Source organism: Manduca sexta, chromosome 27, assembly GCF_014839805.1.
Source record: "Manduca sexta isolate Smith_Timp_Sample1 chromosome 27, JHU_Msex_v1.0, whole genome shotgun sequence".
Classification (NCBI taxonomy): Eukaryota; Metazoa; Arthropoda; class Insecta; order Lepidoptera; family Sphingidae; genus Manduca; species Manduca sexta.
Genome location: NC_051141.1, coordinates 17,518,059 through 17,534,654, shown reverse-complemented (window position 1 = coordinate 17,534,654; position 16,596 = coordinate 17,518,059). Strand labels below are relative to the sequence as shown.

At 38.3% G+C, this 16,596-nt stretch overlaps 2 long non-coding RNA genes across 7 annotated transcripts; both read right to left on the bottom strand.

Annotated features, from left to right (window-relative positions):
* Positions 1–21: 21 nt before the first annotated feature.
* On the bottom strand, positions 22–7,709 carry LOC115455074. 5 transcript variants are annotated; one of them, XR_005113180.1, is made up of 13 exons: positions 7,641–7,709; positions 7,180–7,569; positions 6,448–7,096; positions 6,255–6,369; positions 5,982–6,147; positions 5,222–5,888; positions 3,770–3,999; positions 3,577–3,674; positions 3,364–3,471; positions 661–743; positions 370–589; positions 200–235; positions 22–116 (listed from the first exon to the last, which is right to left on the bottom strand). It is a non-coding gene; the product is annotated as an uncharacterized LOC115455074 (long non-coding RNA). The 5 variants fall into 5 exon arrangements; XR_005113178.1 differs by lacking the exons at positions 22–116; positions 200–235; positions 370–589; positions 661–743 and having other exon boundaries at positions 1,588–3,471; positions 5,222–5,908; XR_005113177.1 differs by lacking the exons at positions 22–116; positions 200–235; positions 370–589; positions 661–743 and having other exon boundaries at positions 1,588–3,471; positions 5,222–5,905.
* Positions 7,710–9,304: 1,595 nt separating this feature from the next.
* Positions 9,305–15,571, bottom strand: LOC115447433. Of its 2 annotated transcripts, XR_005113252.1 has the most exons (8): positions 15,395–15,570; positions 14,662–15,311; positions 14,442–14,582; positions 14,168–14,335; positions 13,888–14,078; positions 13,443–13,629; positions 10,402–13,240; positions 9,305–10,047 (listed from the first exon to the last, which is right to left on the bottom strand). It is a non-coding gene; the product is annotated as an uncharacterized LOC115447433 (long non-coding RNA). The 2 variants fall into 2 exon arrangements; XR_003939003.2 differs by lacking the exon at positions 14,442–14,582 and having other exon boundaries at positions 13,443–14,078; positions 15,395–15,571.
* Positions 15,572–16,596: the final 1,025 nt, after the last annotated feature.

Genomic DNA, 16,596 nt, shown 5'->3' with positions numbered 1-16,596 from the left:
CCTTATTTTATATATGTATAATAAGTAGTGTAATGTTGTGATGCAAAAGCAGGGTATAGGGTACCGCCACATGAGAAATACCTCCGTGCTGGAGTTGTACCTTGTAGAGTGATGTCCTGAGTAAAGAAAGACACTATCGTCAGTGTATTGCTTTAATTATATGTATATAAGAATTATTTGAATTAGGTAAAGCACTCACGTGACATCAGTGCAGTGATGGTGGAGAAGCCGGCATCTGTATGAATAAAAACGGGAGCGAGTTTCGTGTACAGATCGGGACTCCGCTCCGAACGCATGCAATAATAGATATTTATGCATGAGGAAAATGACATTTACCAGATTATATGATTGATTTGAGAAGATACTTACGTAGTTCGCAGCAGCACCGCTGGCTGGACCCTTGTCTCATGAAACAATTAAATGAGAATTACATGTATGGGCAGTCTATTGTACGAACACTTATAATAATCGATGGTTTGCAAGCAGAGTGGTATAAAGCCATGATACTGACCCCGGCGCCGAGCTTCATCTCGCCCAACAGCGGGGAGACACTTCTGCAGGTTACGGTATTATCTCCTCGATGTTGAAACTGGAACAAAATACCCTTATTAAGTGTAAATGTAAATGGTCAGAATACGTTTATATTTGTAACTGACATACCTGGTAAGTAAACAGATAATTCCAGCTTCATTTGTTCGCCAGTGTTTTCACCTCGCGGTATACTCTCTTGGTGTTTTGGGTATCTGTAATTATTAACAATAGGACATTAAACTATAATGGAAATTCTAATGAAATAATTGATTAGAGTGATACTGACCTGTCATTTTATAGTAAAACCACACAATGGCGGTACTTCTAAAGCCTTGTATCCTTTACATGATGAGTTTCAGTTATAGGTATATAGAAACAAAATATGAAAGATATGGTATTGTTACTCTTGGGCATATTTTTTCTAGTAATGGATTCACTGAGCTCGCTGTGAGAATGCTCATACGTAGTGTTACATACTATATGATTCTCATGATCGTTCGCCTTTTGTATTGGGGTCGTTTGGAGAAATCCACCACGGTATCCCTTGCCTGTCATGAAAGGCGACTAATAGGGGCTATCGGGAGGTTGCGGACGGGCGGCAGTCCGCCGTTATTGTGGGGTGCCCCCAGGATGGTCGGCAGCGTGGAAGTTAGGCATCATGCGGCCATTGACAACTAGAGCTTACTGCAGTACTCGGCGGCCTCTCAGCCATTTCTTCTTCCCCCCACAACAGACGCCACGCACTAGACAACTCTGCGCAGGTGCGGCTGTGGACGGTAACTTATACACTTCCGTCGGAGGAAGCCTGCCGAGGCGTTCCCGATGCGCTGAAGAGGGCCACCGTAGAATTTTGTTTGCTATACCGTGCGTATGCCCGGCGGTCGCTCGATGGTTCCATCAAATTAGATCGACTCAAAATCGGCTTGCAAAGCACGGTGACACCAATGATAACTAATAACCGCTCAGTCGTCCCCCATGAAGGCAGGGCGATAGTGATCAGAAAAGTTCAATATGTATGTGTTTTTTAAGTAAAATTCCTTATGAATTAAAACAAGGTTTTATATTATAAGTTTGACGTTTATATTTGAAGTATCATAACGATGGAATACACCATATTAAACAGATATCTAAAGACACATCCACAGAAAAATATTGTATATAGTTACAGTTAGTACACATGGTGAATATAACATAGACAATGATAATTTTACATACACGTCACTTCTCCTCATCACCCCCACAAACCCCTCCCCACGGTGCCGTGGGTTGAGGTGGTACACATTATCCAACTACAAGTCGAACGCAATAATTACTATACACCCTCACTCGATCATGACGCTTCGTAACTTGATAAGTATTTAAACACAAACTACGGTTTCGCTGCAGTTGTGGCCACGTGCAGTCTTATTACAACTATGTTTACTTACGCTAACTATGCCGTGAGTTCCAACCGGACACTCATCTCGTACATTTATATATAATCTCAATATAATCCTCATACGCGATAGAGCATGTCTTGTAATGTGACACTCATCTAAAATACGTCAGAACTAAGTGCTGTACTTTATTAAACAGCAGCCAATCATGCCTATTCGCTACATTAAGGGTAGTTAGACAAAGTCGTAAAATTAGGTTCATAAGTGACTTACATTACTAATAATAACCACTCAATATGTTGAAACTTCTCAAAACTACTCTTCAAGCAGTTTGGAAGTTTGGAGTGAATAAAGATAATATTATTTGATTATAAATGCAAATCACCTCGTTTAAACCAAGAGTTGATTTTGTTAAAGCATGTATGCAGTTTGTCAGAAACTTGCTCAAACTCGACATGTCAGAAGCATGTATTATACATGTTGCGTAGTTTACTGGTCAGAATTATGCAGTATAAGACATGTTGGTGACATGAATGCGTTACTGACAATTTTTTTACAAGTTTTGCGTATACTAACACATAATAATTATAAAACAACTTGTAGCGTACATGCTTTGTGCCTGAAATAACGTGCTATAAAAAGCATGCTTACATGAATATGAACGTATGCGGGTAACTGTGTAAGTTCACTGGTGCTAAGTACATATTACTTATCACTGTCAGAAGATACCTGGCTTCGCTTGCATGCTTTCGTACAGCCACGTACCATAACAGACATCACACTGTGGTATAAACGTGGCGATTGGTGACAATACTTTACATAATTATTAAAAGTGAATGAACTAACGTTAGTGAGTGAAAGTTGCCTTGACTATGTTTCATTCAACACCTTCCGTGCATTGATTCTTTTGATTTTGCTCTCCTTTCCTACCTTTGTGCAAAAGCATCCCATTCCCAGTAGCTTTTCTTAAAGAAGTGAAAGATAATACAAGCAAGTTGTGCGCCTGACGCTAACCGTCACAACTGCCAATAAACAGTAGCAACAGCACTGTGCTTGTCACCCTGAGATCTTAGTTACTGTCTCTTAATGCCCCGCAAATTCTTGCTTTGACATTGCTGTCCATGACTACATTAAGTTGCAGTCTCACAAGTTACGACAATATTTTTAATCATGTCAAATTCATTTTCCACAAAAATCTCGCCCTAAACACGGGGATTGGCGTTGTCAATGCTCATTAAGATTGCTTTAAGTCTAGCGGCGGAATATTTTGATTGTTTCGATTAGGAAGGACCTTGACAGAGGTTTTGTCTATTTCCTGGCGACGGTTTTCAGGATCTCAGTGTTCGATAACAGTTTGTAGACGAATTCAATTCCAATGTATATGGGTTAGTGGTAAGGACTGTAGTTTTAAACATTATATGTCGACGAGGACTAGGAACTCTAATTATGTACTTACGACTGTTTCATTAACTAGTGCTGACACTAGATGTGCTGTCTCCGGTTTCGAGATACGTGATTCCTTTACCTCCATTCCACCAGCGTGCAAAAAATGAGTTCTTTCAATCTATAACAACAAAATATTAGATAGATTAGATTTTAAGATTTTTTTGCCATATATACATAGGTTTTGATATTCACAATACAATTATATTACAGAACATGTACTTACATGAGTGTCAGGTGGCCCGCTAGTGGTGGTGCAGCTCACAGGCGTGCTGTGCTCTGATGCCAGTGCCGGAAGAGGAGACCCTCGGTCGCGACCGGAAACTGTTGAAGCAAATCGCATGATAGAATTTAATACTATCTAGATACAAATACAGTCGTTGTTACTAGGAAGCTTTCTTGTACGAAAACCATCTAACCTGGCGCTGAAGTGGTCTCCGTCCCGGAGTGCCAGCACGGTCTATAAAGAGACGTTCACATCGCGGCGCACGCCTAGGAGCGTTCAGAACATGGCGGGACTGCTGGAAGTTTATTGAAGTACTTCAGTTCTGCAGACAGGACTTTGCACAGTAGCGATGTGCCTCAGACGCTGCCGAGGCGAGAGGAGTGAAGAGCGCAGGAGTATTCGCAGAGTAGCGCAGACTGGACACTATGGACAAAAGAATGCACATAGTGCAATACAGTGATATACACCCAACAGATGCAGATAATAAATATTCTGTACGAGATCTTAGATTATAGGGCCTTTTCAAAAACTGACGCTAGCGTATTAGACAGGATGGGAGCCATCGTAAGTTTGCTGCAATAATATTAACTGATCTTATATTCAGCCTTATTTTACGTGTTCGAGCTAAGGTGTCATTTGGAAAAAGGTAAGTATAATCATGACATATGTACATAAGTGTTCTACTAGTTTCTTATAAATTAAGTTATTCTAAAATACAAAGATACAAAGACAACATATCGCACATAAAACGTACGTACATATTACAACATTCAAATATTATTCACAAATCAGTGTTGTAAGTATAAATCACAAAGAAGTTTCCAACCGCAAGCTGTAATAAAAGGCAATAAGTAAGGGAAACGAAATAATGGCAAATACTATTTATTACAAATATAATAAATACATATTAACACGGTATATGAAACAAATTTAAAGATAAATACTGCCGTAACTAAATGTAATAAAACACACATAATTTAAAATTTTATTGCACATTAAGGTTATGTTGTTTACATTTTATATAAAACTGTAAGAAAAACATAGAAAATACGTACAACAATTAGGATCCATTTCAAAATACAATACAAAATGTAGGAATTTTCGCAGTAAATAGAGACAAACAACTTGTATATTTTGCGATTGTAATTTTTCCGCGAACCTAAACTCATATGGATATCTATAATTATTACAATTCTGCGGCCCCATCGCATGAGGTGTGGGCGCTCACTCCGTACATTTGGGTAGCGCAACGGTTGGCGCCCCTCACCCACGCGGGTGTCCTGGCGAGCTGGCCTCCGACCACGCGGACGCGTGCCTGATGCATCACGCGCCGCTACGTGACGTCAGTGATCCTGGCGTGCCACGTGTGCCACGTGTGTGGCTGACTCCAGGACACAGACGCGACCACCAGCTCGTCGCCAGCTGTTCTGCGAAGACCGCCGCCGCAGTACTACCGCCTTCATCGACGCTTGTCACTTTGTGTTTGATAGGACCTGGTATAAACAATAATGAAGGATCCCATGTAGTCACTGTCGCTCATCATTATGCATTACACTAATTCTGCACCTCTCGTGGTAGTATAAATTATAAACGGAACTAATGTTATGATTCATAAGAAAGTTAAGCAGTAAATGAAAACACTCACCTGGAAGATCTGCGCTAGTCGTGAAGAGTCGCCGCCGAGAGCGCCGGCGAGGTGCTCTTGAGGTCCGAGCTGAAGTTTCCATTTACCGCTGCAGACGCAGACTCTGGTGAGATGTGGGACCGCACACAGCTAATTGGTCTCATCCGAGTACGATCACCGAACACGTAGTTTAGATAGTAGAAACTAATGCTGCAAACAGAATACTACATTCTCCTCTTCAGGTAAGCTCCTGAAGAGGAGCATGTAGAATAAAGTATTATGGAACACATCGGTACCAGAGGAAACACAGAGCTAAGCACCTCATGCATGCCCCTTCCTTCTCAGTGTTATGCCAATAATTGTCGTAAATGTGAATAGAGAAATCCGATAACAATTTGAAAAAAATAAGTGAACCGACCAACGAGAGACTTGTAACTCGGAATAAAAATGTTGACCTTATGTCGAATATTACAAAAATACCTTAATACTAATTCAACGCATGTCATATCAGTGTTGTAAATGGTAGCTTACAACACTTATATTAGGTACATTAGGTGTTTTACAAAAGGACGCCTTAAATCTACAATGTAAGCCCGCCGAAGAGCGTCTTCTTCGGTTCTGTCTCTCTTCCAAATAGTCTCTGCACCGCAGCTCTGACGTCTCTTCTTTATGTTGCATATCCGGCGATCTGTTTCCAAGAAGCCTCTGCTATGAAATATGTCGTAAAGGCCTACTCAAATCGATTTTGTGGTTATTTAATCTAATGTTCTGAATAACTCACCGCTGCTTGCAGACTAGTGATGAGAAGAATTCTTCTGTCTAATCCTTCTCCAAGCAACAAGTTGTGACTGCTCACCGTCACCGCGCGACCCTCTTGGTAGCCAGCGATCGCTGGATACTGAAGCTGCTACAGTTGCTGCCCCTCGTCTAGTCGCAGTCCATGATGTCTAAAACAAAATATCCAAATAACTAAGCGAAAGAAATTGTTTATTCTTAAAAAAATGAGTCGAAATGCGAAGAGAAGTATAACTTGTATATTATTTAGGGAAATTACCTGTCCATGGTTATGACGCTGTGAAGTAATCGTCAAGCTCCACCAAGCTTGGAACGCAGGAAGCAGAATATACTATTTTAGTAGTAATAGGTAAAATAGTTGTGGCGTAATCTTCCTGAGAACAAACACAAATCTTTGACAAAGAGTAATTTTTAATGAATTAAATTTAACAGAAGAAATATTAATTACTTACTGCTGCGTATTCGAGACGATGCGGTGAAACTGTGCGGAGGAACGTGTGGCAGTGTTCCTCCATGATGGGGTAAATCTTCAGCCAGGCGGGTGGTCTGCCTGGCTGCCGCGGCCCCCTTTCCCCCCGACAATTGATGATCGGCAATAAGCTAGTTTCCAGAATATTGTGTTGCCAATAAATAAGATCTTTGCGCATTCATTCTACTTTTCAGATTTGTGTGGCAGGACGCAGGTGCGGTGACATATGCCGATTTCTTTGCAGGAGTGCCGAGAAAAATCTTGCTTGCATTGTCGGTACTCCTATGTAAGCCAAACTGCTTCTGAGTGATGGTTGGCTGTGCAATGTTGGTACAAACTGGCAAATAGTGATGACTTCCGAGACGACGAGCCCAAGTGAATTGATACTTATAGTTCCATGCGCATGATGTTTAGTGTCGGGGGGTTCTCGCTGGGAGGAACGGGTCGTAGTGTTCCTCCATAAGGGGGAAGACTTGCAGCCAGGTAAGTGGTACTCCTGGCTGGCCGCGGCCCCCCCCCCTTATTTTATATGTATAATAAGTAGTGTAATGTTGTGATGCAAAAGCAGGGTATAGGGTACCGCCACATGAGAAATACCTCCGTGCTGGAGTTGTACCTTGTAGAGTGATGTCCTGAGTAAAGAAAGACACTATCGTCAGTGTATTGCTTTAATTATATGTATATAAGAATTATTTGAATTAGGTAAAGCACTCACGTGACATCAGTGCAGTGATGGTGGAGAAGCCGGCATCTGTATGAATAAAAACGGGAGCGAGTTTCGTGTACAGATCGGGACTCCGCTCCGAACGCATGCAATAATAGATATTTATGCATGAGGAAAATGACATTTACCAGATTATATGATTGATTTGAGAAGATACTTACGTAGTTCGCAGCAGCACCGCTGGCTGGACCCTTGTCTCATGAAACAATTAAATGAGAATTACATGTATGGGCAGTCTATTGTACGAACATTTATAATAATCGATGGTTTGCAAGCAGAGTGGTATAAAGCCATGATACTGACCCCGGCGCCGAGCTTCATCTCGCCCAACAGCGGGGAGACACTTCTGCAGGTTACGGTATTATCTCCTCGATGTTGAAACTGGAACAAAATACCCTTATTAAGTGTAAATGTAAATGGTTAGAATACGTTTATATTTGTAACTGACATACCTGGTAAGTAAACAGATAATTCCAGCTTCATTTGTTCGCCAGTGTTTTCACCTCGCGGTATACTCTCTTGGTATTTTGGGTATCTGTAATTATTAACAATAGGACATTAAACTATAATGGAAATTATAATGAAATAATTGATTAGAGTGATACTGACCTGTCATTTGATAGTTAAACCACACAATGGTGGTAGTTCGTAAGCCTTACATCCTTTTTGTGGTGAGTTTTAGTTATAGGTAAATAGAAACAAAAGATGAAAGATATGGTATTGTTACTCTTGGGCATGCTTTTTCTAGTAATGGATTCACTGAGCTCGCTGTGAGAATGCATGTTTACTGATCGGTACTAATAGAGAACTGTATCAACTGGAATTATTCTTTTTGCCTTGAGTGAGTATGAGAGAGTTTTATGCCAATATGTCAAAATTATAAGTTCCATTATTGCGTTACAGAGGGCGATCGCAGACTTTGATGCCATTATTATTCTAAAGGTTGCAATATTATTTTATGTATTATTCAGATTTACTGTGGTTATTCTATTGGTTGAAGTCCATTACATGACTGCAATACAAATTTTGATTCCAGTTATAATTATTTAAAGACAGATATGTATCCACCGTGCCAGCGTAATGGAATCATTTAGATCTCTTATTAGAGTATACTTATATGACTCTCTAAAATAAAATTTCGATATTAATAGGATGATTAATCAGAAATAAAACAAAATATTTCTTTATTACGTGCTTTTATGAAAAAAAATATTTATGTACAAAATATAACAATAAGTAACAATATCTTTTAATCTGTTAAGAAACGAATCTAAAATGGCGGCGCTTATCATGTTCTCTCGCTTGCACACTAGTGCCGTCTATACTTACTCACGCGCATATCGTAGTCAGGAAAATAATAAGTCACTATTTGTTTTCACGCCATCTTCACGTGTACACTGATTTTTATTACGAATTTTTTGTTATCATCTTCTGTTATTTTTCCATTGTTACTTGTTTCTTATTGTGTTGAGTTTTGTTAAGTTGAAAATGAAAAAATATTGTGAGAGAACCTCTGCCATTTAATGATTCTAGTGAAGGACCGTCTCATAAGCAGTATTAATGAATTAATAAATGTAATATTCATTAATAATTATTGTAATGATTGAATGCTATTTAAATACAATAATTAAAAAAAATATTATACCTGAAATTTTATATGCTAGCTGTACTATTTGTCAACGTAAGTACAAGACGCCATTTTAGAATCGTTACTTTAATGCATCGGCTTATACTAATACATAATAAAACTTACAAGGAGAAAACATGAGCTCGTTTAAATCAATAACAGTAAACACTTTTAACAATATAAATATTAGACCCGATTGCTATAGAGTATTTATAATTTTCTTTTCTCATAAATGAATATGGCCGGTAGCAAAAATATAAACCTAGACATATTTAAATTTTTATTGTAATTATGCAATTGTATGACTTATATGAACGTAAGTAAAGATTACCCCCTTATTCATAGACGTTTTTATTTGAGGACGGAGAAACGCTGTGATAACAAGTCTGTTTCTCAGTGCCCAACAGCACTAAGAACCAGACATAGGGCCGTTGTGTTTGGCTAATATTGAGATACAAGAATATTAAGGCCTACGGCCCTATGGCTACGCACTAAAGGCTCCCATGCCGTCAGCACTGAGAAACAAACTTATTATCACAGCGTTACTCCGTCCTCAGATAAAAACGTCTATGAATAAGGGGGTAAAAATTTAACCAAAACACTTCAGTCAATCTTACTTCTTAGTCTTATCTTACTAATCTTACTTTTAGTATGTAACTACTTATAAATCCAAAAATACTATAACTTATTCATAATATCTTTTCCCAGGGCTCACAGGTTATACACGTTACGACCGTCGTACGGACAAAAAGCCTTAAGAATCTATCCTTACACGAATTAATTCCTCATGCAACGATAAAAGCAGATAAATATCATTTTACAGGTCAATTTTGCGATCATTGGAGTGCCCAACAAATCTTCATCGAATTATGACACAATTTCGATCGTGTATAATTTTGATTCGTAAGGCTTGTACATTTTTGAGTAGGTTCGGATTAAAATGTTACAGTGTGAAAACGGTCGGTAGAAGATACAGTGCCATACTTATCTTAGGACATAACGTATACTATAAATATTTATTAAGTAAGTATGTACTTGTAACATAATAACCTAAAAAATAACAGAATCATGTGGAAAAACATCTTACCTTATTGGAAGTAGGACTGCGGTTGAACGTTTGAGTCTTTAGTGAATTTGAAATTATTATTCCAAATGCCTAACTGCAGATATAAACTTTGGACCTTTCTAGGAATCTATTGCTTTGCCATATCTTCGATTCGTAATTTTTGAACCTGAAAAACAATAGATTTATTAAAATATATGTATATACTATATACTTACAGAATACAGAAGGAAGTAGTAAGTTCATTGGATATATATTGTTAAATTTTATTGATGCATTTGTTATACCGAAGTAAGTATATTAAACCATGACGTATCACAAGACGATCATACTTTTTATATGTAGCTTCGAAATTACTATCGCATTGTTTCCCCGTATACGAATTTCCGACATTTTCAAAAAGACTCGTAAATCAGCAGAGTTTGCGTCCACAGTGAATAGATAAGTAAATATTATTAATGATTTGAATGAATTTTGAGTAGAATCGATATTATTTTTATCCAAAATATTGATATTCACTTACCGTTAGCGACATGACTATCATGGCAAATACTCTGAGTTGTTCGATATGATCCCTTCCTCACCCCCTCAGCAGAACGGATTATGTCAAAAAATGATAAGTGTATTACAAATTTCTTATAAATAAAGTAATTCTATAATACAAAGGAACACACATCGTATTCCATATAAAAAAAAAGGACACGGAAAAAGAATATTATTATAAAACCAGTTGTGGAAGTATAAAACACAAAATAACTTTCCAACCGCAAGCTGTAATATAAAAGGCAATAAGTAAGTTTTAGCACAACATGTAAGAAAGTTGTAAGTTGTAAGCAACGAAATAATGGCTAATCTTAATTATTACAAGTCCACAACATTCATCAAACAACATTATCATATTAACACACTATAAAATATGTTTAGAAATAAGTATTCTTGTAACTAAAAGGAATATAGCACACATCATTTAAAATGTGACTGCAGGGAAAATACTTTAAATAAAATTATAAATTTACGTTATAATTTAGAATCTTGTAACACTATTTTGACATCAAAAGTGGTTGCAATAAAGTAGGGGTAAAATTTTGGTCTCTAATTATAAATTCATCATTCTCAAGTTTTGCGGAAGAACATTTTTCCTACAAAACTTAAACAATAAATTCTAACCTAAACATGTACGGAAAGGATTATTTTTTATGCTTCTGTCGTTCGCTTGATAGTAAGCGATACGACCGCCCATAAACAGTAGGAACACCATACAATACTTTGAATTACAAAGTATTGTACTCTAGCCATATTAATGTTCAGTAGTTACACTGGCTACAATGTTCTTCAAACAGGAACACAACAGTGAATACAAACTGCTGCTTGGCGGCAGAAATAGACATTGCGGAAGTACCTACCCGGGCGGTCTCTCACATATGAGGGGCCTATCGCCATTTCAGTTTTACTCTTGAATAATTTTTCTAGCGTTCGCCGGCCGATCCCGCGGATCGCTCATCCGGTAAAGCTAAAATTTATCAATACATGCCATTTTTGACCTCGAAATTCTTTTACAAGATATTGAATCGCAACCAAAATTTATTTATTAGAGATACTATCATTTTTACATTATATTTATACTATTATACCCACAGCGGCGATAGCGTAGTGAGGTGTGAAGTAGCCCGCTAAGACGTATGTCCGCAGGTTCAAATCGCCTCCGATTATTCTAAAATTATGTGTGTATCCTTTATGAATTATCGTTTGCTATAAAATCGTCTAATGAAGGGAGTTTTATTTCTCAGTAGAAGACGAGCCCTGTGCCCACCAGTGGGACAGATTCTTGCCACATTGCTTAAATAAGACCGATCCACTTATTCTGTAGACCAATTTATCTAGGACATGTCGGTAACTCACCAGCTTTTATGTTGATTTAATATTTACAAAACAAGTTTCTGAAATTCACATCAATGTCGGTTTGTATAAACTAAGAATTAACGCCCCGACGTAGACAAAGTCTACGTTCTATCTGACCTGGTTTAAATGGAAAGATACCATTATATTATACAGAAAACTGACTTTAAAAGCCTCTTTAATGTTGCGTTTCGTAGAGAGATAGGTCTTACACCTCATCCCTCGCCCGTCACCCCTTACACAATACCTACTCTATCTACGTTGGCAATGCAATCATGATTCTTCTAGACTTATGAAAGTTCATGAGTGGTGGAAAACCTACTGAATCTTAGTGATGGTCGGTCGAATGCGACAGGCCGTTGGGGTAGGAACCACCGCAATGTCAATTTTTATTGCCAGTTATAAAAAAAAAATAGTTTTTGTTATACACTAATAATATTCATTTAGGTTTCAATAGTGTATAATCAAATTACTAATAACTGACCTCCACACTTGAGTAGAGACTTTTAGAGACATTCCCGCCCATACACCAACCACTATAACTCCTGTAAGCTAGCATCAGCAGTGGCACGAATTTTATGACACCGAGCAATGAAGCTCGGCGAGTCTCACCTAATTTATCATTATCCCACAATGAAATCAACCAATAAAAAGATAGGGAGGAGTTGGAAATAATAATTGTCCACTTCCCTCCATAGCAAAGCGGGAGACAAAATAATGAAGTAAGGAGGCTTTTGAACCTCAAGGATAGGGCCGTTTACAACTAGATAAGCCAGTTATAAAGCACCACAGATAAAAAATAAACGAAAGTACACATATACACAAATATCGATATGGAAAAGAAAACAAAAAAGATTAGTGGGCATGCACTGTTGAAATCCGGTCACAAGATTCTAAATCGCGGCCAATCGTATTTGTCATAGATCAATGAGCCTCCCCCTATCGCTGGAGTTACTCGATAGTGTTTACAACCAAAATATCGGGAGAATATAACTCGAACATGCTTGTACATGTTTTCGGTTTTCTCCTCTAATTAAATATTCATTATTAATTTTGTCATGAAGTTATAGAGACTATCGCCGGTTCACCAAAAGAGAAATATAAAGAAATATTGTAAAATATACTGAGAATAATATATACTTATTAATATTGCAATTTAAGGGTATATCGGTAATTATGAATATACATCAATACATTGAATATACATCATTATGGTTTCGATATTTTAAGTTAAAAAAAAAAAACAACAATTATGGCTTATTACAAAATCCAAAATACATTATAGGATTTTGCTGAGTAAGATAAACAATGTTGTGTTTTTGTTATACATAGAGACATATATTTCCTCTATGTGTAAGCAACATTCTTTAAGCTATACTCACCGTACCCCGGAGAGATGCGTGCGCGCTTGTAGATATTGATATAATTACAACTATTCTTCGGCTCCACCGCATGAGGGGTGAATGCTGCTGAAACATGGCAATGCTGAGGTTTTGTGTTCCAGTAAACGAAAGCAAATGTCCAATTGAGTTAGAGGAAGTCACGTGGTCACTGCCGCCCGTGAACACACTATTCTACTAATTCTGCACCACAAGTAGCATAAATTGTGAATGAAACTAATAATGTTATGTTTTATAAGAAAGCGAAGCAGTAAATGGAAACACCCACCTCGAAATTCTGCCCTAGTTGTTAAGAGCCGTTGCTGAGAGTGGGGGTGAGGTACCATTAAGGTCTGAGCTGAACTTTCCTAATTACGCTGCAGACGTAGATTTTGGTTAGATTTGGGACCGCGCACAGCTGATTGGTCAACCGATTGCGATCGCCGAACACGTAGTTTGGATAGTAGAAACGGGCGCTGAAAACAATATTAGTAAGCTGCTGAAGGGAAATATGAAGAATAAACTATTATAAAACATATTGGTATCGAACAACACAGAATTAAGCAAGTCATACACGATCTTTCATGTTTACGTTAACGTCAAATGTCATAAGTGTGTATAGACGAATCCGATAAAAATTGTAAAAAATAAATGAACGGCCAACAAGAGACTTACAACTCGGAATAAATATGCTTATCTTACGGCGAATAATACAAAAATACCTTAATACTAACTCAACGCATGTAATATTAGTGTTGTCAGTGCTAGATTTCAGCACTTATATTACATTAGGCGTTTTACAAAGGGGCGCCTTAAATCTACAATGTAAGCCCGCCGAAGATCGTTTTCTTCGATTCTGTCTCTCTTCCAAACGGTCTCTGCACCGCAGCTCTGATGTCTTTGTTTACGTTGCACATTCACCGATCTGTTTACAAAAAACCTCAGCTATAAAACATGTAAAGACCGACTCAATCTATTTTGTAGTCATCTGATCTAATGTTCTGAATGACTCACCGCTGCCTTCAGACTAATTGTGGTGAGAATAATCCTTCTGTGAAATGCTCCTCAAGCAACAACTTGTGACTGCTCACCGTCTTCGCCAGACCCTCTTGGTAGCCAGCGATCGCTGGATACTGAAGCTGCTACAGTTGCTGCCCCTCTTCTAGTCGCAGTCGATGATGTCTAAAATAAAATATCCAAATAATTACCAAGCGAAAGAAATATTTTATTCTTAAAAAAAGAATCGAAATGTGAAGAGAAGTATAACTTGCATATGAAGGGAAACTACCTGTCCATGTTTATGTCGTTGTGAAGTAATCGTCAAGCTCCACCAAGCTTCCAAGCTTGGTGGAGCTTGACCACGTTCCAACGTGGGATGTAGAATATATATTATTTCAGTGATAGGTTAAATTGTGGTGGCATGATTTTCCTGAGAAAAGATATATATTTTTGAAACAGAGTCATTTTTAATGAATTAAATATAATAAAAGTAAAAGTTAACGACTTACTTCTGCGTATTCGAGACGATGCGGTAAACTATGCGGAGGAACGTGTGGCAGTGTTCCTCCATGATGGGGTAAATCTTCAGCCAGGCGGGTGGTCTGCCTGGCTGCCGCGGCCCCCATTCCCCCCGACAATTGATGATCGGCAATAAGCTAGTTTCCATAATATTGTGTTGCCAATGAGTAAGATCTTTGCGCATTAATTCTAGTGTTCAAATTTGTGTGGCAGAACGCAGGTGCGGTGATACAAATGCCAATTTCTTTGCAGGAGTGCCGAGGAAAATCTTGCTTGCATTGTCGGTACTCCTATGTAAGCCGGACTGCTTGTGAGATGGTTAATTGTGCGATGTTGCCTTCCAAGGCAATGAATCCAAGTGAACTGATACTTATAGTTCCATGTGCATGATGTTCAGCGTCGGGGGGTTCTGGCTGGGGAGGAACGGGTCGTAGTGTTCCTTCGGTAAGGGGAAAGACTTGCAGTCAGGTAGGTGGTATACCTGGCTGGCCGCAGACCCCCCTGCCCACTGTTGTATATGTATAATAAGTAGTGTAATATATGATGCAAGGTTGACAGCTGTGCTGGGTGCGTAGAGTACCGACTTCAGCCACACGAGAAATATCTCTTTGCTTGAGTTGTACCCTGTAGGGTGATCTTCCTAAGAAGAGAAAGACATTATCATGAGTGCATTGCTTGAATTAGAATGATATATGTGACATTTTAATTAGGAATAGCACTCACGTGACATCAGTGCAATGGTGGAGATGCTTGATGAGCAAGGAGAACGAGCAGCGTGTATAGTAGAGGACTCCGCTCCGGATGCATGAAACAATGGAAAGAGATTTATGCGTGTGGAAAGCGACATTAACCGGATTGTATCAATGATTTGAGATTAGATACTTACCGAGTCCGCAGCGACACTGCTGGCTGGACCCTTGTTTCATGAAACAATGAAATTAGAATTACATGTATGGGCAGTCTATTGTACAAACATTTATAATAAACGATGGTTTGCAAGCAGAGCGGTATAAAGCCATGATACTGACCCCGGCGCCGAGCTTCATCTCGCCCAATATCAGGGAGACACTTCTGCAAGCTCCTGTACTATCTTCTCGATGTTGAAACTGAAACAAAACACCCTCATTAGGTACGTCATTATAGTCCAGTCGTCAGAATGCGTTTATATTTGTCATGGACATACCTGTATGAGATTGTATAAGAATATTAGATTGATAATGCCATCTTCATTTGTACAGCAGAATGATACAGCTTGCGTCACGCGTCCTCGATGTATTGAGATACCTACAAAAATGTTGAAGTTTTAAAATTCAATAAATAAAAATTAATAAAATAATTTACTGAAATGATACTGACCTGGTGTACGGGGGCGGGATTTGTTTTAAATATCATGTAGGTTTTGGTTTGTGATCTTTCGGTATCATCATGGATATGTAGGATTGTAAATAAAACACCGTTTTATACACCGAATCTAATATATTTAGTAGAATACACTTCATTAATAATAAATTGGGGACGAAATAAAAATAGTGTAAATCATATATCAGAATTTTTTAAATGTTTTCAAAAATGAAACAAATTCTAAAATAATTAACGAAGGATTACAATAAAACGAAGTGTCTAAATTCTCTTACGTCTAATTACAACATTTATAAGTATTGAATATAATTTTGATGATTAATTATTAAAATAACTATCGTACGTAGCAGTGGTCTAAACAGAAAAAGTGTAATGGCCGCCATCGATATAAAATTATCATCACGCGTAAATGTCAGTAGAGGTGACTGTGATGTGGCAGAATATACCATTACGTCTGTAGCACTGCGAGATGCTGGTGATGGGACTGACACTTTTAACACAAGGCGGCGTATCGTGATGTCCACCTGTGTGATGGTAATGCCCGTGAGCTGATGAAGCGAGTCGCG